This window comes from Misgurnus anguillicaudatus, chromosome 22, assembly GCF_027580225.2.
Source record: "Misgurnus anguillicaudatus chromosome 22, ASM2758022v2, whole genome shotgun sequence".
In the NCBI taxonomy this organism is placed as follows: domain Eukaryota; kingdom Metazoa; phylum Chordata; class Actinopteri; order Cypriniformes; family Cobitidae; genus Misgurnus; species Misgurnus anguillicaudatus.
Window position 1 is genome coordinate 32,885,814 of NC_073358.2, and position 22,988 is coordinate 32,908,801.

Consider the following 22,988-nt stretch of genomic DNA (forward strand, 5'->3'; position numbering starts at 1 on the left):
GAGCTAAAACCATACATATGTACTCGTGGGACACCAAAGATTATTTTACATCTTAAAGGTGTAGTGTGTAGATTTTAGCGGCATCTTGCAGTCAGATTTTAGTACATTTCTGTCAAGAGATCCTTCTAAATGTTACACACTGCACCTTTAAAAAAGTCTTGTGAAATGTCTCCTTTGAATGACAGAACTAACATAATCTGAATTAGCAAGCTTTCCTGTTGAATTTGATACAGTATATTTACACAAGCTCACAAAACACTAGCAGTACATTGACTGAGCACACAAGGAAGGTACAGTATACTTTCCAAAGTACTGCAATGACAAAGACAAAATGTAAACAATACACACAGTGCATAATTCTGCACCGAAATTTACTCTCTTTCCATCTAAAGCAGTTATTTTCTGTGAAAAGGGAAGTGTCAATAAGTAAAACTAGGAAGTGTTGGAACATAATGCAACAAAATGTTCCAACACTTCCTAGTCTTACTTATATAGAGTTACCTTATTCACAGAAAATAACTGCTTTTGATGGAAAGAGGGTAAATTGCATGTCTTTTATGTCATTTATATTTCCGTTGTAATTATGAGGTAAAAAGTGTGTCGGTGAGTACATGTGAAATGTACCATTGCCTGTGTAATTGTGTCACCCTTCATCTAGCCATTCAATTAAGGCTTGTGCCAGACAGGAATTAAAAAACAGCTTGAAATGGAATTACTGTTTGTGTGTGAAAGAGAAAGAAAGATAGAAAGTGAGAGACTTTAATACAATTTTTGACAGAAATGGTGCTTACTGCGTTAAAATTAGGGGTGCACCGATATATTGTCTGATGATGCTTGCTATGCTTCTCAATGAATAACGGTAAAATGCCGCTACATCCAAAAGCCAGAGGGCGCTCTCGTGCAGAAACTCAATATGCGCTGTAGACGAAGAACTATACACACGCAGCTATGACATGCAACTCCAGGAAATGTCTTAAGGATATATTTGTATAGAGACAGAGCGCAGTTATGCAAATTTGAAAACCACGCCCACCGGGGGGGAACACAATCCAACCGTCTTCATTGACTTTGTATTGCGAGAAGCCGCCTCCTTGTCATTTCTGGCTTATAACATAAAACTGAATAATGCCTAAAAGCTGCTGTGTGACAATATTTACAGCTAACAAGCCAAAGAACCCAGAAATAAGTTTTTATAAGCTGTCGAGCCATAAAACCCTGCCTTTGAGGAGAACAAAGTGGATCGCCGACTACGTTTCCCCCTAGTGGATGCAGTTCTACTAATATGAATACTATGAAAAGTTGCCCGTTTACACTTTTCTGTCTGTAAATGCTCGTTTTTTGAGCTCGACAGCTTATAAAAACTTATTTCTGGGTTCTTTGGCTTGTTACCTGTACATATTGTCACACAGCAGCTTTAAGGCATTATTCCAGAAATGACAAGGAGGCGGCCTCTCTCGATACAAAGTCAATGGAGACGTTGGATTGTCCCCCCCAAATGGGCGTGGTTTTCAGGTTATGATGCGCTGCGCTGTGTCTCTATTGCTGTTCTTTGAATTTCTTCAGGAATTTTCATGATAATAAAGAATATGTATAATGATTAAATGTTTGACGATTGTTGCTTTTTCAAATGCATGTATTAACTACTCAAACTAACAGTGATTTCAGATCGATAAGGACTTACTTATCAAAAGCCGTAGTAACGTAACGTTACATGAAATAATTGTAAATAATATTGGCTGTGCGATTTAGAATAGTTATCGGCAACATTAGTGTATATCGGCATTTATTTGTGCACCCCTAGTTAAAATGCATTTTAAAAACTGCTTTTCAAATAAAACCAAGTATTTCAAAAGACGACATCTCTTTGTATTCTGTCTAGATATGGTATAAATGCAACAAGATATGCACCACATATTTCAATGCAGTGAAATTTCAACCCCCAGACAACAAGTGGCAAACCCCTCCAACAAGAATCAAATACACACATGCACAATATTAAAGGAAAACGTTAACTTGCATGAGAATGTAATATGCAAATTTGGATTGGGCTCAAATCCAGAATAAAGCAAGCCATCTTTATCAAAGCTGAACACTGGGTGAGCTTGAAGCACTGCCTGCCAGCAACCAGCTCTTAACACCGTACAAACATCTTTACTCCGACAACTAACTCAATTCACACCTTTAGTGGTGCAAAACACATATTGTTCTTGAGTCTCACAATGCCGCATGTGTCAGCAAGCTGAAACATTAAAAGTAGTATCCTAGTAGACAATAAAATGATTAACGTCAAATGCCATTGATTCATAACATTTTATCCTTACTCCTCACTTAATCCACTCAGCATAATGTAAATCTGCAGAGTGAATGGACATTATAAACTAGGACCTACTGTTAGTAGCTGTCAGGTTCACAAGTGCTAAACAAATTAGTGTGACTGTGAATACAAACAAAATTACACCCCTACCCTTATGAATATTAAAAAGTACACCTCTACCTTATGAATATTGAGTATGGTTAACAACAAAATAATAATTAAATAATTAAACAAAGAGTTTACAGACATGAAACAGATCATTTTGAAAAGGTCTGAATTTCTATTGCAGTTATAGCGCTTAATGGAGTTTTGTTAATCTGCAGTTTGGCCTACTTTCACCATCATACTATATTAGGACTCTAAAGATGATTACAAATGTTTTATGTGCTGCACAGTTGGACAATAGGCCAAAAATACAGTATAAAGCAACATTAATGTCCTGCTTACATTATACTTGTGTTCTGGATGTTTTTGGCTATGGTGGATTTAATGTTTATTACTCTCACTGGAGCAATAAGAAGTGTGCAGGGCTGAGAGGTTCTAGTGAATAGTAAGCATAACATAAAATCTCATTGCTTTGTCATCAACTATCAAATTCACCATTGCTTTGTCTGCATTTATAAGTACATACTCTGTCTGAACAATGGCTAAATGTAAATAAGTCTGTCTATACACTATACATCACATATGGGGTAGGGGTATACTAGAAATACAGCGTTTTCATGGCGTAATGAAAGCATCCTGTGTAACACTACGTGTCATGAAAGGTCATTTCAAAAGACATGTGTTTCTTCTTACATATCAACAGACTCAAACACTACACAAATGGTCAAAAAATGGTCCCTAGTTGTCACTGGGGCTGTACCCTTTCATATTAGCACCTCAACGGTATATACTGGTACCTTTTAAAGGATAAAGTCCCAGTGAAAGCTTGCGACCATTTTTACCATTGCAATGCAGCCAAGACGAAATAGTTTAGTAATGGGTAATATACGTTTAGGTAACTACACAACATTCACAGTTACAAAAATACAATCCATGTCAATTTATTTTACTTAAAATTATTATTATGTGAGAATAAGAGGGTTGCACACCGGACGCACAGCTCAGCGCCGCGCAGTTCTAAAAAAAAAAAATTGAACACATTGTTTTCTATGAGTTATACGCACACTGGCGCCAACAGGTGGCACCTGTCCGCGGCGCCCAGCTTTGACTCAGGAAGTTGCTCAAACCCCTGTCGCACCACAGAGCACCACTTACATAGTTTAACATTAAATAACATCATATTTGTCCCAAATCATTTTTTTTTAGCATTTTGAAGTAGACGCTATCTGACTAAGCTCACGCTATTTAATGTGCACTTCCAGTTTACGATACCTCCGAGTTGTCCTAGACGCGAGTCGACGCAGCGCTGAGCCCTTATGTGCCTGTATAGCTTGGGGGTAGAGCATTGTGTTCGTCATGGATTCGAACTCAGGGAACACACTGATAAAACATGTATACCTTGTAATATACCGTAAGTTGCTTTGGATAAAAGTTTCTGACAAATGCATAAATATATAAATAAAATGCGTTGTAATAATAAGGACTATTACATAAAAGTAATTATATAAAAGTAATTGACCATTTAGAATCAAGTTTCCATACAGTATGGAAAATAATATGAAATCTGGATGAATGTGTTGGAAATGATATCAGGTCTAAATGTAAAAAATAAATTCAGTTGTAGTGATGATCATGCAATATGGAATGACAATGAACTTAAGTCCTTACAAGGACAAGGAAAATGATCTGTGCAGAAGGAGAGCAGTTTCAGGATAAAAGTGTATCCTGTGTTCTCTCTCAGCATCCAGCTGTCTGCTAAAACCGGCCAATCCATGCAGATGGGGTTGCAATCTGTTTTAAAGGCTCATCACCATATTAGAATAGTTTTTGTCAGAGACTGATTTACATACATTTGTCATGTTTTAAAATGAGGTCCAGGGCCTGAGTGAGCAGGTAATCGTCAAAATATGCTACATTTTTATCCTAGAACATTAAGCAGATAAGAAAAAAGACCAAGGCCAGATCAAACACACTCATTAATTGTAAAATCTCATGAATATTTTTAGGCAGCAAATGCATCACTTATATTTGACCACAAAACCAGTTATAAGTGTCAATTTTTTTTATTAAGATTTATACATCATCTGAACGTTGAATAAATAAGCTTTTCATTTATGTATTATTTGTTAGAATCTGACAATATTTGGCCTGAGATACCGGTATTTGAAGAAAAAAAATCAATGAGATAATCGCCTTTAAAGTTGTCCAAACGAAGTCGTTAACAATAGTATTCACTCACAAAAATAGTTTCCTTATATTTACGGTAAAAAAATGTACAAAGAAACTTTAAGAAATATGATCTTTACATAATATCCTAACGATTTTTGACATAAAAAAAATCTTTATAATTTTACATATAATGTATTGTTGGCTATTGCTACAAACATACTTGTGTAATTTAAAACTAGTTATGTATGATGACTCTTTAAATCAAGACATAATCTAATATAGAGCACAATTTATAAAAGCTTGACTTGTCTGCTCTGATAGCAATTCAGCTAAATGGGTTTAAAACGGTTGTGTTAAAACACCACAATCAAATAAGTAAAAAAAATTGTGTAATAAAATGCTCGATTGCATATTTTAATATTTTACAAAGACAAGGTAATATATGGAAGATGTAGCCAAATATATTGAAAATAACTACAAATTAAGACATATAACTTTGTTAAACATAAAGAGATTTCTGTAGGATGGTTACTTTAAAGACCTACACTAGCTGCGTTTTCATTACCCTTCGAATTGCTCAAATAACGAATTGAAAGTGTGCCCAATAAAAACACTGCAATTTTGCATAAACTCCCATATATAGCAGTTTTACACTCGTTTGATGTGCTGCGCAAAAAACGTCAAGGTGCATGACATCAACATACCACAAAGACGATTCGGGAGTCGACTGCTCTGTATGGTTTCGAGTCGCTCTCGCAGTATTTTAATCTCATTCGCATGCCAGTCCGCACGATGCTGTAAGAAATCGAATGCATCTATCGGCATGGTTTTTGGAATTACTTAAGCCCAATTTATAGTCGTGCGTATACGTAGCCTAAAATTTTAACACCGCATTAGGTCTATGCGGACCGCAAGCGCGGCGATTGGTCCACCAGAACCCCTCCCATCAGGTAAAAAACTGCGTCATAGGTATTTCCGTTTGCGACGGTGAAAACAAAGAATGATCAAGTTGAGGAGTGATTTAACTCAAACTGCAACAAAAGTCCCTGTTTATTTACTTCCATCATTGCTGGTCTTCTCAAATCATACACAACAAGTTGCCATTTCTTCTTCGTTTGTGGATTAAACTTGCCAAGCTGCTTCTTTGACGTTCGCACTGCTACTGTGGTTACATGCGTAAAACTGCCTACCAGCATTCTGTGCGTGTGTTTGCACGTCGACGCGGACGACGACACAAAAGTATAAATGAAAACCAATGCGGAACCTATGCCGTTGCGGTTACGCCGTAGCACCTACGCACAAATATAACGAGCCCTTTATTGCGAGACAAGAAAATTTCGCTTTAGTAACATAATGAAAACGGTGTCATTTCGCAATAGTTTTTGTCAACATTTAGTAAATAATGCAAAAATTTTGCGCAAATCAAGCACAGCTGAACAAGCTAATCAAGGTCTAAGGAGTCACCTGAAACCTACAGGTAGGCAAGTTTTTATCAGGATTGAAGCTAAAATCTGCAGGCACTCCAGGACCGACGTTGCCTACCCCTGGACTAGTACATATTTTAAGCACCCTAATGCATCTCACTGACACTGATAACTGACAAGATAAAAGAAGTGAGAAAAGGCTTTTCCGCTGCTCTGTTACTCTATACATCTCCTGTAGACTCTTCTGAAGATGGCACTGATGACCTTTAAGTCTTTGGCGAAAAAAGGTATTTGATCCCTCAATTTTCTTCTTACACTCAAGTGAGTTACTGTTAAAGTTTCACAGTGGCAGCGCTTTCTTTATAATCCAGTTGGTGCTTTAAAAAGAATAGTTCACTTAAAATTAAATGACGTCCTTATTTACTCTCCCCCATGTCATTCCAAACCTTTGTGACTGTTTGTGACCCTGTCTGTGAAATCTAGGCTAAAGTCTCATAACCTAAAGTTGGATTTTAGTCACTGATTTCAATCATTCATGTGGCCTTAGTCAAGATATCAAGGTTTACATGATGTATGATGACTTTATGTAAAAAATGGTCACATTTCTCCGACTGATGTTGGTCGTTTTTCTATTGTATGGCTTCTGAAGACACAGAACATAAGTAGTATCAACCTTTTAAAAGCTTGAAAGCTTCAGTACCCATTCACTGTAATTGCATGGAAAGATTGACCTCTACAATTACTTTACCTCAAGCATTTCTTCCCCTTATAAACTAATATCTGCTGATCTGCTGTCAATAAACTAATGCTTTCCATTTGCTCAAAACACAACCTTGCACTTGAGAGCAGAGGTTAGCATCATAGGTTCTAGCAATGGTTAGCTGCTTTCCTTCAAAGTTGCCTACTAATTGTGTTTATGATCTTCTACCATCTGCTGAGAGAAGAATTAGCCTTTGGATTGAGGGCTGTGGGAGTTGTTTATTTCCAAACCCCCGGCCCCCTGAGATGTGATTAATTGGTGGATGAAAACATATCCCTTTCAATAACTCCTTTGCTGAAGCTTGTCCTGGGTACACGCGCTGAGACCATCAAGGCAATTTTGGTAGATTTAATCTGAAGTCTAATATGAAATTCATCAAATGCTGACCACTCTAATAGGTTTAAATAGAGAGCACTAAAGTAATAAAGTTTTGCTTTTTCGTCTCATTTAGCGGGGAGAATGTTCTTCCAGGAACTCACTTGCTCAGAAAGCCTTGAGTTTTTTACACAGAACACTTAGGAAAAATGGGGAAACCTATTAAGATTATTAAAGAAAAAATTCAAACATCACTTCCTAAATACTCTACAGACTCCAGTTCCAGTTATCAACTCTTTCCCTGCCAGCGTTTTTTTTTTTTTTTTTTTTGCTAGCAATTTTTATGATTTTCATAAAAGTTTAATGCCTTCCTTTAAATATAAATAATGTAAAAACCGACCCCCTGCTTTTTAAACAAAACGGGAAAAAAAGAGTTTCATCCTATCTCCATTTATTCTCTTTTTATCACCTCTTACATATGGGGTAGGTTTCTTCTTCAAAGAGATAAATGCATTTTTCAAAAACATCAGATTCAGAACAAAGCAAACACAGAGTTTTTACTGTTTTTGAATAAGTTGATGCTTTAGTGTTTTATAAATTGGGTAAGAGCACCACCTAGTGGAAAATAGTGGAAATATGGATTGCCGTAAAAGCTCGTCATTAGCAGTGAAACATTTTCTCTTAATTGATGAGATGACTCATCAATGGCGGGGAAAGAGTTAAAAGAGAATGTACAGTATACGATTTCATATAGTGATCTGAATAGGTTTGGATCTCTGTGGTTATCACTGAAATAGTGTTGCTTGTCTCTATGGGGGTGTTACAGGAAGGTAATATGCTTGGGATGTGTGCTGAATTGCAAAACACACTTACAAGAAATAAATACAGATTGTGTATATATATATATATATTAGGGCTGGGTATTGGCAAGGGCCTCTCGATACCATACGTATCCCGATACATGGGTCATGATACGATACATATCACGGTACAATACGATGCGTTGTGTGTTTCGATACATTGCAATACTTTTTCTTTTTTTATTACAAAATTAATTATTTGTTCTTTTAGATATATCCACTATATATATATATATATATATATATATTAGGGCTGTCAATAGATTAAAAAAATTAATCTAGATTAATCGCATGATTTCATGAGTTAACTCGCGATTAATCGCAAATTAATCGCACATTTTTATCCATTCTAAATTTACCCTAATTCAACACTTTTCAGGTTTTTAATACTCTAATCATATATACATATATAGATGCTTTATGCAAATGTATGTTAACAACAGCCTGTTTACATTTTTAACAGAATCATCAGCCATTGTTTTGTATATGAATTTTCCTTTCAGAAGATTTTTCTATCTTCATTTTTGTTTGCTGCTGCATCATTTGTGACCTGTGCTGGCAAGTTGAGTCGGAATTAGCAAATTAAAAAAAAATAGTTGTTCATATTTTGACATTCTCAATTAAAACATAGAACAATGCATGATTTGTTGAAATATAACAAAATATGACAGAACTACACGTGTTTGAAGTTGAAAGAGTCAAATTACCACAAAATTACCACATCCATACATTATATTACCACATGAATACATAAATCACTGGTGAAACTAATAGATTTAGCACACACAAAGCAAAAACATCATCAATGTATGTTCAACTTTTTTTTCCTTTTGTTTGATTGACATTGAGACAGACTGCTTAAAATCTAAGTGATCTAATATAATGTTACACATCAGATATTTTTATCCAAAAGTTAACCAAACATTTACTTAAGACATAACAGATTATAGATCTTACCTGCGTGAATTCTTATCAAAACAGATATTTGTAAAACTGTAATTTTGTGTAGATGTCTATATATCCGGGTCGCGCACTCGCGCGTCTGTCTGCACGCGCTTCAGATATCAGTCAGTCAGCGTGAGGGGATCGCTTTTGAGTCTTGTCGCTCTTAATAACTCTTTAACATTAATCAGGTACCGAACTTTATCCCTCTTAATGACTATTTTAACATCAAGCAAGTCATGCAGTCTATTTTCTAAGTCATGCATAAAAGCGAAACCAAAATGAATTGAGACACATTTTTGTATTAGATTAAGCATTAGGAGGACGGTAACGTTACACCTCTCAGACGTATAAATAAAGATTCAGATGTCCAACGATCATAGAGCATTGGATTTGCTAGACGATTTGCTTAATGTTCTTATTTCTATGAAAACCTTTTACTCATTTAGACAGAGTCACATTTGTCTGCGTCTCTGTTCATTCAACTATGGGCTGGACCAAGGGTCAAACAGAAATTGCGCGTTGCGTTAATATCCGTTAATAAAATTAGTGCCGTTAAAAGGAATTTGCGTTAACGCGTTATTAACGCGTTAAATTTGACAGCCCTAATATATATATATATTAATATTTTAATTTTCATGTGCACATTTATGAGGAAGAAACAACGTTTTGAATGTGACATTTCTACATTTTGGTTGTGACAATTCTGTAAGTTGCATTTAGAAAACAATGCAAAACATTCGCATTGGCATTTAATGCTGTTGCTGGGTACACACCAAAAGATTTTTTACATCTTATAAAATTTTCAAAATGTGATGGACCACAAACATGAGGATAAAAAAAATCCTTGATTTAACCGTTTTGCTTCTAACCGTTTTTGCTTCTACACCACACACAAACAGATTTTCAACCTTGACTGTGAAAACAGGAAATCTCGCAAAGTCTCGTGAGTAGGGCTGTGACGATTAATCGTGCAAATGCGCGTTTTCTTAATGAATGAATTTGAATGAATTACGGTGAAATGCCGCCACATCCAAAAGCTAGGGGGCGCTCTCATGTAGAAACACCATTTGTGCCACAGAAGAAGTAGTATTACAAACGCTATTCCAGGAAATGTCTATAGGAATATTTATATCGCTGTTCTTCAGATTGTTTCAGGTATTTTCATGATAATATTTTTTTTTTTGAATGATTGTGTTTGACGAGTGTTGCTTTTTTAAATTCACATTATAAACGACTGAAATTCATAGTGATTTTAGATTGAAAAGGACTTCCTACTGATCACAGAGCCGTAGTACACTAACAAGCTGTGCATGAAACACAGAATCGGAGCTTTGCGATTCAGAATCAATTTTAGGCAGGTCTTTTTAATGGGACACACAATGAATCGTCACAGCCCTACTCGTGAGACTTCAGAATAAGCATGTCGAACGAAATGCAGAAAGAAATGTCCATGCTTCCGCCTTCCATCATCTTGCTTCTGATTGGATATTGTTTCGTTTCATGTGATAATCTCAAGAGCATGCACACGTTTGTCCTCGGGGTTCCCCCCACACATAAGGATTTCTGATCGTAAATAGTAAACACGTTTAATATTTACGATTCGCGATTGGGGCGGCTCCGACGTTCTTCCGATCAGGTTCGGACACTCTTAACACACCTCACACCAAAGGAAAATCTGATAAGATAATCTGTAGAACCATCAAGATAACCGGGACATAGCTACTGTAGGATTGTTGAAGGGGGGAAATCGGCCCAAAATCAGCCGCATTATCTTTTGGTGTATACCCAGCATAAGCTACCAAATAATCCACCAAGTTACACAATGCAGCACAATGAACAAGTCTGCTATCATCACATTGGTATTCAAAAAAGTCAAGAAAAACAAGAAACTTTGAGGAAAATGATTTGGCGGAATCCTTTCTAAGAAAAAAGAAAATAAAAAAGAGCTCGTAATTATATCTGTTTTGTGTAAAAACATAGACAGATTCACATGGGATTGATGTTGCCTCCATACGCTCTCATAATGTGCTTTAAGGGCTCGTTATAGTCGTGCGTAGGTCCTACGGCGTAGCAGCGACGGTGTAGGTTCCGCGTCGGTTTTCATTTATACTTTTGCGTCGTCGTCCGCGTCGACGTGCAAACACACGCGCGACCGCTGGTGGGCAGTATCCACGCGTGTAACCACAGTAGCAGCGCGACCGTCAGAGAAGAAGAAACCGGGCAAGTTAACCCACATACGAAGAAGAAACAGCAACTGTTGTGTATAATTTGAGAAGACCAGCAATGATGGAAGTAAATAAACAGCGACTTTTGTTGCAGTTTGAGTTAAATCACTCCTCAACTTGACTCATCTTTGTTTTCACCGTCACAAACGGAAATACCTATGATGCAGTTTTTTGTACCTGACGGGAGGGGTTCTGGTGGACCAATCACAGCGCTTGCGGTCCGCGTAGAACTGACGCGCTGTTAAAAATTTTGCGAGGTGCGCATCAGGCTACGCAGAGCTACGCACAGGCTATAGAAGAACCTACGCACGATTATAAATCGCCCTTTAGTCTAATGCAAATATTAACAAAAAGTGCAACACGGGTTCAACAGAATGAGGCCTGCTGTTCTAAGATGCATGTATAAATGAACATGTGACTAAAAAGAAATATGATAAATGAGCTTTATGGGCTGAAGATGAATCAATGACAGATTTTCGCACTGAGCAATGAGAATGAGACAAAGCAAGAGAGCCTTCTGCTCCTTCCGTTGCCTCACCTGTCAATAAACACAACAACAACACAGACAACAGTCCCGCAATCTGTAGGTCGATATGTTTCAATCAGCAAATCAGTCCCGTATGAGCAGTGAAGCTTACAGTGTGCTTTCAATCAGGGTGAAGGACATTCCTGCTGTTACACGTACAAGCGCATTGAATTACAAAGGCTGGAAATGTAAAAGATCACCATACATGTAAAAGATAATCACTGCGATCAAATAAACCAAAGACTGAGGAAAATTACAGTATGCATTATGAAATGAATAGCTCTGCTTCTTGATTGAACATTTTAATTAACCCTTGTGTGATTAGATGTGATGTTATTCACAATACAGCAAAAATTTGGCATCTCCATTACCGTATTGCTTAAATATGGAATATACATACAAATTGTGAGCAACACATATTATTGTAAAGAAACATATGCTGCTTCCGAAATCGCATACTGTGACAGTAGGTGGGTGATTCTCACGAAACCATTGAAACACCACGGCACTAATGATTTTAGCTTTAAAATGTGTAGTATAGTAACATTAAAAAGGATCAGAATTAACACAATACTGTGTTATACCTTGCACAATGTGTGATTTCAACATAAGAATTTATAATTGTAAATTTTATCTCATTTTCTGCTGAAATTCTCATTACCGCAATGTGTCCGGCTGTGTTTGAACATGCGTTATGTTGTAATTTAATCAAATTAACACAAAAATATTAAGAAAAAAAATAAATGGATGTTTTGCTAGACTACTTTAGATGACAGAAAAAATATTTACTGAATATGTATAATAATAATGAAGAAAAATTAGGAAAATGATGTGTCCATGCCTGATGTTCTCATCCACCGCAACACTTTTTGAGAACAGTTTAAGCACACATACAGAATTTTAATAAAGTTTGATTTTGAGTGACCAAGCACATGGACCAGTTACTTCAAGATGGCTACAAGGTAAGATAATTTTTTACAGTTAATTTGAAATATTGTCTTGTCAGAATGCTTACATGACATTTTGATTATCATTACCGCAACAGATGCTTATTAAATGTTAATTTAATTAATAGAAGCATAATACTTTGATTTTAAATGCATGTGCAGAATCTCCAAATTATGTTCTTTCAGGTTTGTCATGTCATTTTGAAAATATGTCAGTGTTGATGTTTTCTGACTGTTGCTGTAATGAGATTTTTTAGGACTAATTTTTTAAAATTATGTTACAAAAAGTGTTAAATGATATGTAAAAGTTTTTAAATTAATGTTCCCATTTACTCCAGACTTTGTTTTTCAATGTCTGGTGGGAAAAAATTTAAATTTAAGCAATTTTTACATTTTCATGCTTGACATTTTTCAAACCAAGTTTTCGTGAGAATCACCCAGGTACTGAATTAGATAAAGCACCTACTCATTGACCGTTAAAACAGCTTAGTATAAATATGGATAGTATGAATAAATTCGGACATACTACATCCACCATGTTGACCTTTGTGCTTTCAGACATTTTCTAATACCACAGCATTTCTTTAAATGCTGTTTTTTCCACTGTTTTTGCAATGTATATCATTACAGTTTTAAAACATTACTTTAGCACACAGATAAGGCATCAGAGAAATCTCATTAGCATACTGAAAGTCTCTCTTGCCCTATTCCTTTCTCGCTCCCTTTCTCATGCATGTATAATGATGATGAATATTTGGGGGAATCCTCAGGCTGAGGGATTAGCATTAACAATGTGTAAAAATTCGAGTGTTTCCAGAGACCTCTGGAGGGTTTTTTTCTCTTTCTGCTTGATGGATGCTCAGAAGAGCCTGGAGACATGACTAGTGGGGCGCAGTGTTGATAACTGGGTGATTCTCACAAAATTTGACTTATGAGGTGTAATGAAGAAACATTTTGAAAAAAAAGTAAATGCAAAGTAAAAGTATCAAAATAAGAAGCATACAGTTACAAACTTCTCTTCATGTACTATTTTGCACAAGATTTCGAATGACATACAAACCAATTTTGTTGTTTTTTTTCACATTTAAGGGGAAAGTTTCTTAACGCAACGTGTCCATGACTGGATTTGGGTTTGACGTGGAAATATTTATAATTAAAAAATCAAAAAAATAAAAAGCTTCAGTGCATGTTATACTATAAACATTTACAGTAAAGAAACATGTGGTATTCGGTGATCAATGGTAAATGTAGAGACAATAATAAGGAATATAAATGTGTCTCATCCTCCGCAACAATTTTCAATCATTGTTTAAGCCCTCAAGGAACTAACATTTAAAAAAATTGTTGAAAGGGACATAATTGACTGTGACACTCAAGATGGCTACCAGGTAAGCAGTTTTTATTTTATCTCTCCAGATAAAAGTTGACAATTTATTTGTCATAGTACCTAGACAACTTTTTAGTTCTCATTACCAAAACATGAGTTTGTAAATGCATATATTTAATGTAATATCATGTTGCGGTAATGATCGTTTTTTGATAATGATAATCTAAAAAAATATATTTTAAATCCTCTAAAAATAATGGTTATAGTAAGTTCAGACCTTAATCTTATATGTGCAAACAAAATTGGCTTCAAGGGCTTTTTAAAAAAAATCTGATGCTGGACACCTTCTAAGTCAGGATTTCGTGAGAATCACCAAACTAGGTTTATTATAACTTCACACACAAACAAAAATCCACCACCAATGAGCCCAAATGAAAGGGTTCACATTGGGCTGATGTTATTGGTTTTAAACAGTTTACGGTCTCAAAAATCCTGGGTTGTTTATAAAAAATAGTTGGGTCAAATCTGGACATTTATTGTAATTTAAACCAATTGTTGGGTTTGGAATTAAAAATGAATATATTGCAATTTGAAATACCGTATAAGCTTTTTCGCAACACACACCAGCTATACATTCAATTATATTTTCTGCTTACCAGTCAAACAAAGTCAGATAGAGAGACAATTCGACTGCCCTCTGGAATTATTTATGGGAACAGAAGGTCTCCGAGCAGAGGATGGCGGTAAGCATGAGCACCCAGTGGGAGGGCAGGAACACAAACCAGATCTGTGGCCTTTTCAAGGGCCTTGGGTACAATCTCACTGCTAACTGACAAGCACTAGGTTTGAAGAGACTCTAGCCCTGCTGTACAGGCCCAATTACAAAGTGATTTCACATAAACCCTTGGGTGGTGCACATATCCTGTTAGTTCTGTGCTGGGAGGAGGTAAATTCAAGATAAGCGATAACCACTTTTAACATATCTGTCCATCTTTCTGAGAAACACATGGACAAACCAATTATGACAGCCAGGAAAATACAGGAGAGTCACGGACGATTTGATGCAGGTGTGTACACACGCAAGAGCTGGGGCTGACAAGACCTAGCGGACTGGCTTATTCTCATGTGTGTGTATTAGGGAAACACAGCCAAGCGTCAATGAACCAAATACATTGCTAGGCACGTAAACAGACCTTGGGTTTACTTTCCTGGAATCCCTTATTCCATAGAAGAGCCTGGGGATTCACTGCATCACTATGACAGCATAAGGAAGTAATGTAATGAGGTTGCCTGTATTCCTATTAAGCATTAATCCTAATGTTTGTGTCTGAGACTACTTTGTATGTACTATTATTTACTATTAACTATTATTCCCCCCAGTAAAAATATAAAAATTGCATTTACCTTTGTGCATTTGGCAGGCGCTTTTATCCATCTGTGCATTACAAGGTTTACATTTATCAGCATGTGTTTCCTAAGATCAACCCATGACTTTGCTCCTCAGGCTACAGGGAAATTGTATATTATCAGTGTATATTGTAAACATATTGTAGACCAGTAGCATTAATATACAACTGAAATGTCATTACAGATGTATTAATATCAGCTATTTCAGGATAGATTAATCCTGGGCAATATTAATTTCTTACAGTGCTCTCTGTAGTGTCAGGGTTTCCCGCAGCACTTTGCAGTTCGGGCGGCCCGCCTAAGCTGGAAAACCCTACCGACTTAACTAGGTCATCCAAAAAAATCAATAAAACATATTCTATGCACAAAAGGCCGTCAAGAAATGAGAGAAAGACATGGTACGAGGATAACTCAGTTGATAAAACATTTTGGAGAATAGCACAGACGCGCTTCACACCGCGAGCGTGCATGCGCGCCACACGGCCAAAATGGTCCATCACTGTCTGGAGGATAGCCAGTTGATAAAACGCGTGTCCGTGAGAACTGTAAGTGGACTTATGTATTGGGTTTATTTAAGCCTGTTATTGTATTAGTCTATAGTTCTTGAAAATGTAAAGTAAGTTAGCTGGTGATTTTGTTGTTTGAGCAACCTGCTAGCTAGGTTGCACTTGCCTGTTAATTAGATATAATTGTAGAGCGCTCTTGTTCATTGCTCATGCGTTATTTATGTGCTTTATTTACATGCTACAGTAGTTACACTCCTTTAAGATAATGTAATTAATAGTGGGAAGTGGGGATTCCACCTTGCCAACCCTACCACCTTAACTAACAAATTTTCTGGGGGAACCTGTGAGTGTAAACATATTATTTTATACTGTAAAGTTGGGCATGGGTGTCTATGGGAATTCTCCCTTTTGGAGCCAGTTGATGAATTTCAGTTTAAGTCACTTCCATATGGGCTTCATTAGAGAGATCGGAAGGTTGCCCCTCGGTTGTGACGTGATGCCAAGATGGCGATGACAAGCCCCGCCAATTAATGGCTTCAAAAAAAGCTCCTAAAAAACCTATGGGTGATGTCAGGGACACTACGTTCATATTTTTACAGTCTATGGTTTGACCCCCAAAGCCTGGTTCATTTGACTAGTGTGACCACTCCGTACCGTGCATGGGTACGGCACAGTTAAGGCAACCGTGGGCCTCAAGATGACTTAAAACTATTTTAAATACTGTAATACAAAACAGCCATTACACAACTAGAAATCAAGATTATTCTTATTGTTTGGTTATTTTTATAACCAATACATATCTTTCTAGGTATGTCAAGCTCTAGAATATTTTAATGGGAAAAATGTGAATGAGGACCTTCAAATATTGTTGTGGACAATAGGGGGCCTTGAAATCAAAAAGCTTGAGATTCATTGTTGTTCAGTAGCATGCATTGGTCACATGACTGCATCATGCAGCGTACTATGATGCAGATCTCCAGTGATGACAAATGGCCCTTGTGTTTATTTGAGATCACAGAAACTGAGTAATAGAATGAACTCAAGGATTACAGAGGATTCATGGAGTCTGTAAGCAGACTAATTCAGCACACAATTGCAGAGTAATCTTGCCTTTCATCAAAAGATGACAGAAACAAAGATTTTGCCATACATGCAGACTCACTTCTTGTTTACACAAAACACAGAAGTGTTGATTGCCACAGGCCATGTTCAGGTTCAAAATCAACGACATGCAGTGTGAATTAATACAAAACTGACAATCACATGTGTATAGAACAACAAACCTGTTACATTATGAATAACAAAGGTGACCCTGTCTGTGGAAACCCAGCTGAAGTCATTTTTTGTGATTTACTGTTTTCTACTTAAATCATCTAAGATTATATAAAGGACATTCTTTTAAAATATAACCTTGATATCTTTAATATTGACTAAGAAATAATAGGAAAAAAAGTATATTAAACTTTGATGCTCCCTTACCTTATAATGCAATTATGTCAAAAATACAATAAAAATATTATTAAAATAAATAATAAATAGATTTACATTTAAATATAATTTAGTTTAAATATGTCAGGTTCAGACTACATGATATTTTGTCTGTTACGATAGTCACTGCAATGTCACATTATGCAATTTTGACTTCGAAATTCTTGTTGTATCATGAACAAGAAGCATATCAGACTACATGCTGCTTCCCGACCAATCATCTCTTGCCTTTTTTAATGGTGTGTGTGATGTCATCGAGAAGGCAGAACTAGTGACCGTCTTCGGGAAACAAGTGCGTATACAAGCAATCGATTCCAAACAGTGGGTTTTTTTTGTCTTATGGCAAGCTCATGCTACAGGATTTTTGGCTAAATTACAGATTTCCTTCGACAAAACACCAGGTTCGCTAACAAATCTGTGGTCGTTGCAGTCGCAGAAACTCTTTAAGTATGAGCAGATCAGCAACATGATCCAAACCGGTCTCGAGCTATCACAGATGCTACGATATTAAGGGTGTCACGGTTTTGATTTTAGTTCGAAATTAAGTCACAACCTAGAACTTCGAATTAAAAATGGAATCGTCGATGCTGCCACGCCTCCATGTCACGTCCGGTCGTCTTGCTAAGCGGAAAAAACACATGTTGAGTGCTGCAAGTCAACCTACTCTAGCTTCGCTAGCTACAGCCAGTCAAAAGATAGTATGGCAGATGCAGGAGACAACAAACGAGCTGCTCTTTACATGAGGAACAAAAAACCGCAAGAGGCTCCCGCCTTCAGCTAAACTCAATTAGATCAATTAGATAGTCATTTTTCTCTGAACTGAGATTTGTTTAAGTTTCACAACAACTTATTTTAGTTGCTTAAGAGTTATGAAAACAGCTTTTAAACATGACTTATTGGGGTATAGTCTCACAATCTCGTCTGACTCTGACGGTAATAAAAGCGCATTTTTAAGGTGCAAAATACTGACAGGAATGTTCATCTGACAGGAAGTTTCGTTTTATCAGGTATGTTTGTGTACCATATTTTTCCACGGGCAGCACGACAAACATGGCAGGGCATCTCTGGGTTCAAGGTATTCAAAATATTATATTTCATAAAAGTCTAGTCTAAAAATGGCATAGCATTTTTTGTGCTTTCAAACAAAATGTAAAAATCAAGAATCAAATCAAATCGTGTCCTTAGACACCGAAAATGTAATCGAATCGAGGATTTGGGGAATCGTGACACCCCTATAGATCCCTTCACAGTTGATGTCACAGGCGGTTCCCACTGCGCATGTCGGGGTCAGAAAAGTCATTACAACAGGTTGAGTTGCGTATTATTCAGTATCGTCAAAAACGCCTACTTGCGTCGTGGGCTGTGAAAATCGCACCAGGTCTGTCGTTAACTTTTTCGGGATTCCTGCAGAATCTCAAAAACAAAAAATACAACGTCTGTGGCTGCAAGCAATTAACGTACAGACTGGAATAATGCAAAGATCAAAGAGGCTTATGTTTGTATTGCTCACTTCATTTCAGGTAAGTCCTCGTTTTTCAGCCCTGTTAGATTAAACTAGAAAGCCTGGATGGTATGAACAGTTTGACCCCATGCTGCCCGCCCACCCGATAGTCATTCAATGTTTACAAACCTTGAAGGGGTCTATACGATATTAGCAATAAAATCGCCACGTGAACTCATAAGGTGAGTGGCACAATGGCAAAGTGGGACTAATCCAGCCAATCACTGTGCAGATAAACGTAAGAAGCGAGTGAGCGACACAGTGCTTCAGATAGTTTTCCAATTCTCTAGTAGCTGTCATCAGAAAAGACAATTTCTTTATAAGATATATTATTTCACAATTCTACCCAGCAGCACCAATACCATCATCTCTCTTTGTTTTGCCATGTTTGAAAATGGTGAATAGAAAAGCTTCTGTCCTCCTATTGGTCAGCCTCACAGCTGTGAAGGACCAGAAAAATGTATTAATCTGTTGTAAAGCATCACAGACGTGGCGTCAGTTGTCGTCTACATCTACAATAACACACAATATATGAGGAAAAAAAACTTTCAATTCTTACATTCCGATGCCAAATGGCGTTTGGTTATTACAACTACACCCTACGTCAAATGCTTTACTTTAGTCATGCAGTATGTCTCAAAAGTCCTTACACTCACTTAAAAAGCTTGTTCGCTGTCTTTTTCATGTCTCTTCAGACTTCTTCACTGTTAAGACTCTCGACACGTCGCTACACTCAGTTCTCAGTACTTTTCTCCCACCCGCACAAATATTTGACAGGAGGACAACAAAGGTTCTCATCGACTCTCTCTCGCTCTCTCTCTGTGCCCCTGGCTCGCCCCACTCTCACTGATTCTCTCTCACTTTCTTCCGTCTCTCCGAATGTCTCTCAAGTCTTTGAGAGTAGTAACGCTGAGGCTTCGCACGTTGCTCAAGCACCACAAGCACAGAAGAGAAACCAGAGGTGAGCGGTGTGTGTGTGTGTGTGTGAGGAGGAGCAGAGAAATCTCCAGTGTCTTTTATTGCTGAATCGGAGTTAACCCAAAGCAGAGGTGACACTGCTGCCATTTCCCCCTGGCAATGAGTCTGCACACAACAACAAAGACTATACAAGATGGATATACAGCAAATAGAGTTTTCTGCAAACAATATTTCTAGCACCCCTTTGCAAAGTAATAAACAGTTTCCAATAACTGAACAGAACACTCTTCTTGTCTGTCAATGGTTGGACAAATGGACACACTCATGTTGCCGTCTTGTGCTGGTCAGGATGCAAAACAGAGTAATGTTTTGACTGTGCTTCAATGCATATCGTATCTGTTAAGCTACTGTAGTAAACAGAGGTCAAGGATGTATACACCTGCTAGACTAATAAAATAATCTAGTGCCGCTTATGTGACACAAATTGGATCTGCCAATCATTTTTTACTGAGAATGACAGTCAATATGCACCCATTAGAGACTGTTCTGGAAGGTGGACCCTGTCTAGCAAAACATTCAGACACAATTACTCATTCTGTCGCAAAATTGCACATTTTTTTAGACATATAACACACACACACATACAAAGTAGGCTCACAGGCAGCTTTTGGGGCCCTGTGCATTTACATTTATGCATTTGGCAGACACTTTTATCCAAAGTGACATGGTATACATTTTCATTAGTATGTCTGTTCCCTAGGACTTGAACCCACAACGTTTATGCTGAAAATGCAATACTCTACCAAATAAACTACACATGCAGTGTTAAACTTATATGATACACCCCAAGCATCATACTGCGGATTTAAAAAATATTCTCCAAATTGGCAACTGGTGAGCGCAAGGAATGTGACAGAAATATGAAATTATTTTCTGTAAAGTATGGATGGATTTACCAGGCAGATTTTTCCACTGCATTTCTTTTCTTGTTTAGTTGGGGATACGTTGATATCCTTCAAGCACAGTAGAATCAATAAAGTCAATGGGGATTGGATTTACTGAGCCAGAAGGGATGGCAATCAGGTGTATGTTACAATACAAATCCAACAGGTCAATTCTGTATTGTATTACAACACCAAATAACATGCTGAGGTTGGGCTGAGGGATGTACACAACAGCCTATATTATAATGCATAACCTAACAGTTTTAATGATGATACATAACAATAGTCTCATCTGTACTGTATGTACACCCCATATAGATTACTGACTGTATCTATAGCCATAAAATGGATAATATCATGCTTATACCTGTAGGAGGGGAATATGTATAAGAAACCATTCATTGTCATCTTGTCACTAAACTAATAGGGGTTCATGTAGCGTATTGCGCAGTAAAGGTCAGGAGATCGAGTCCCATGGAAGACACAGACAGTTACGGATGAAAACGTACAGGATAATAAATGCACAAAAGCTTGTGTACATGTAAGCAAACAGATGCATTGCAACAGCTTGCTGTATCTTCTGATGAGTAAACCAAACATAATACTGATATGATAACGTTACTCACGTAACAACTTGGTCGCGTGTCTTTTGTTCAGCGATTTCCAGCGGACTGCTTTCGGTTCAAGCCAATGACACTTCAGTTACTGTGTAAAAAAAGTTTCACTTGGTTAAATAAAATCGAGCTGTGAGAGATCCTCGGGGTGATTCTGACAGCTGGTTTGATCAATGTCAGCGCTTTTTTACGTTGCTCGCCGGTCTATCCGATCACGCGTGCTTTGTGTCTGTTTTTGTGTTGAACGCTCGATCTTCAGACTTTATTTGGCGACGTTATCTCTGCATCATTTCAGTCCCTTGTGAGTCAGTTTGATGGCATATTTGTCTCTGCCCCATCCCTCTCTCTCTCCCTCCTTCTCTCTCTCTCTCTTCCGCACTGCTGACAGATCCTCGACCGACCGACCGACTGCTGCCCGTTCACATGCTGTCATCTACTTCCGCGTGTGCCTGACGACGAGCGGAGTTAAATGTCACAAAGTAAATTAGACGGAATTAAATTACGTCCCTTATATGTGCAAAAACAAAGGGAAGGGAAAGCGTGGATGAACTTCACAATCCATCAAACATTTCCCCTTTGTTGCACTGCGGTCGGGTCCTAAAGTCCGCCGAATTACATGTAACAGTTAATGACACTCTACGGTAGTAGTGTCAGGGTTTCCAAACCATTTCGCCACCCACTTAAAGGAAAACACCACCGTTTTGCAAAATTTTACTATGTTGTTACCTCAACCTAGACGAATTAATACATACCTATCTTTTTTCAATGCATGCACTTAATCGTTGAACAGCGCGTCGTGAATAGGTTGTGGCCATTCATGCCAGTTCCGCTGGACACATCCCGAACATGTTTTCGGTTCAAGTCGCCTTGCTCAACCGCATACGTCATCGGTTATCACATTTCAGTTAAAATACATTAAAAAAATTTATTTAAAGATTTCTTGTAAGACATGCAATCTAAACGGTTGCTTTTCTGAAATTGAACCCGAAATATTAAACCTTGATGACGTATGTGGTCGACCAACGCGACTTCCGGAGAACGCACCCGAAAACATGTTCGGAATTTGTCCGGCAGAACTTGCACGAATGGCCACTCTAGTCGTGAATGTGTTAGTAAAGGCTAAATGCTAACACATTCACTACGCGCGCTGTACAATGATTAAGCGCATGCATTAAAAAAACAGAGGTGTATGTATTAATTTGTCTAAGTTGAGGTAAGAACATAGTAAAATATTGAAAAACGATGGTGTTTTCCTTTAAATAGGTATACTCTATGCAGGGACCCACCAACATAAACATAACATTTTAAAAAGGAAATATGAGGAAACACTTATTTTCTCTATTATAATTTAGTAGTTTTTATGTTTCTTGTTATTTTTTTAATGAAATGTACGTTTAATTGCAATATCAAAATAACTTATGGTATAGGTATCATTGTCATTTCTTGTCATTAGTTGGACTAAGCTGTTTTTGTGGCATTTATCGCTAAAGCCAAGTGACCCACTGTAATTGTGCTACCCACCACAAGTTTAAAAACCCTAGTATATTATTGTACTCTATTCTAAATGAATCACCTCCAGTATACTGTGAGTATAAGCGGCATGGTTGTGACCGAGGTGCCCTTGAGCAAGGCACCTGTCCCCTATGCTCCTGGGTGCGGCAGTGATAGCTGCCCCTGCTCTGGGTGTGTGTGT

At 37.4% G+C, this 22,988-nt stretch overlaps 1 protein-coding gene across 2 annotated transcripts in view; it reads right to left on the reverse strand.

Moving 5' to 3' along the window:
- Nucleotides 1-21,894, reverse strand: part of camkk1a (calcium/calmodulin-dependent protein kinase kinase 1, alpha a) — a 95,219-nt gene extending 73,325 nt beyond the window's left edge. For both annotated transcript variants that reach the window (XM_055199427.2, XM_055199428.2), the window contains exon 1: nt 21,308-21,894. The gene's annotated coding sequence lies outside the window, so the exon portion shown is untranslated. The remainder of the gene's footprint in view (nt 1-21,307) is intronic.
- Between the last annotated feature and the right edge of the window lie 1,094 nt (nt 21,895-22,988).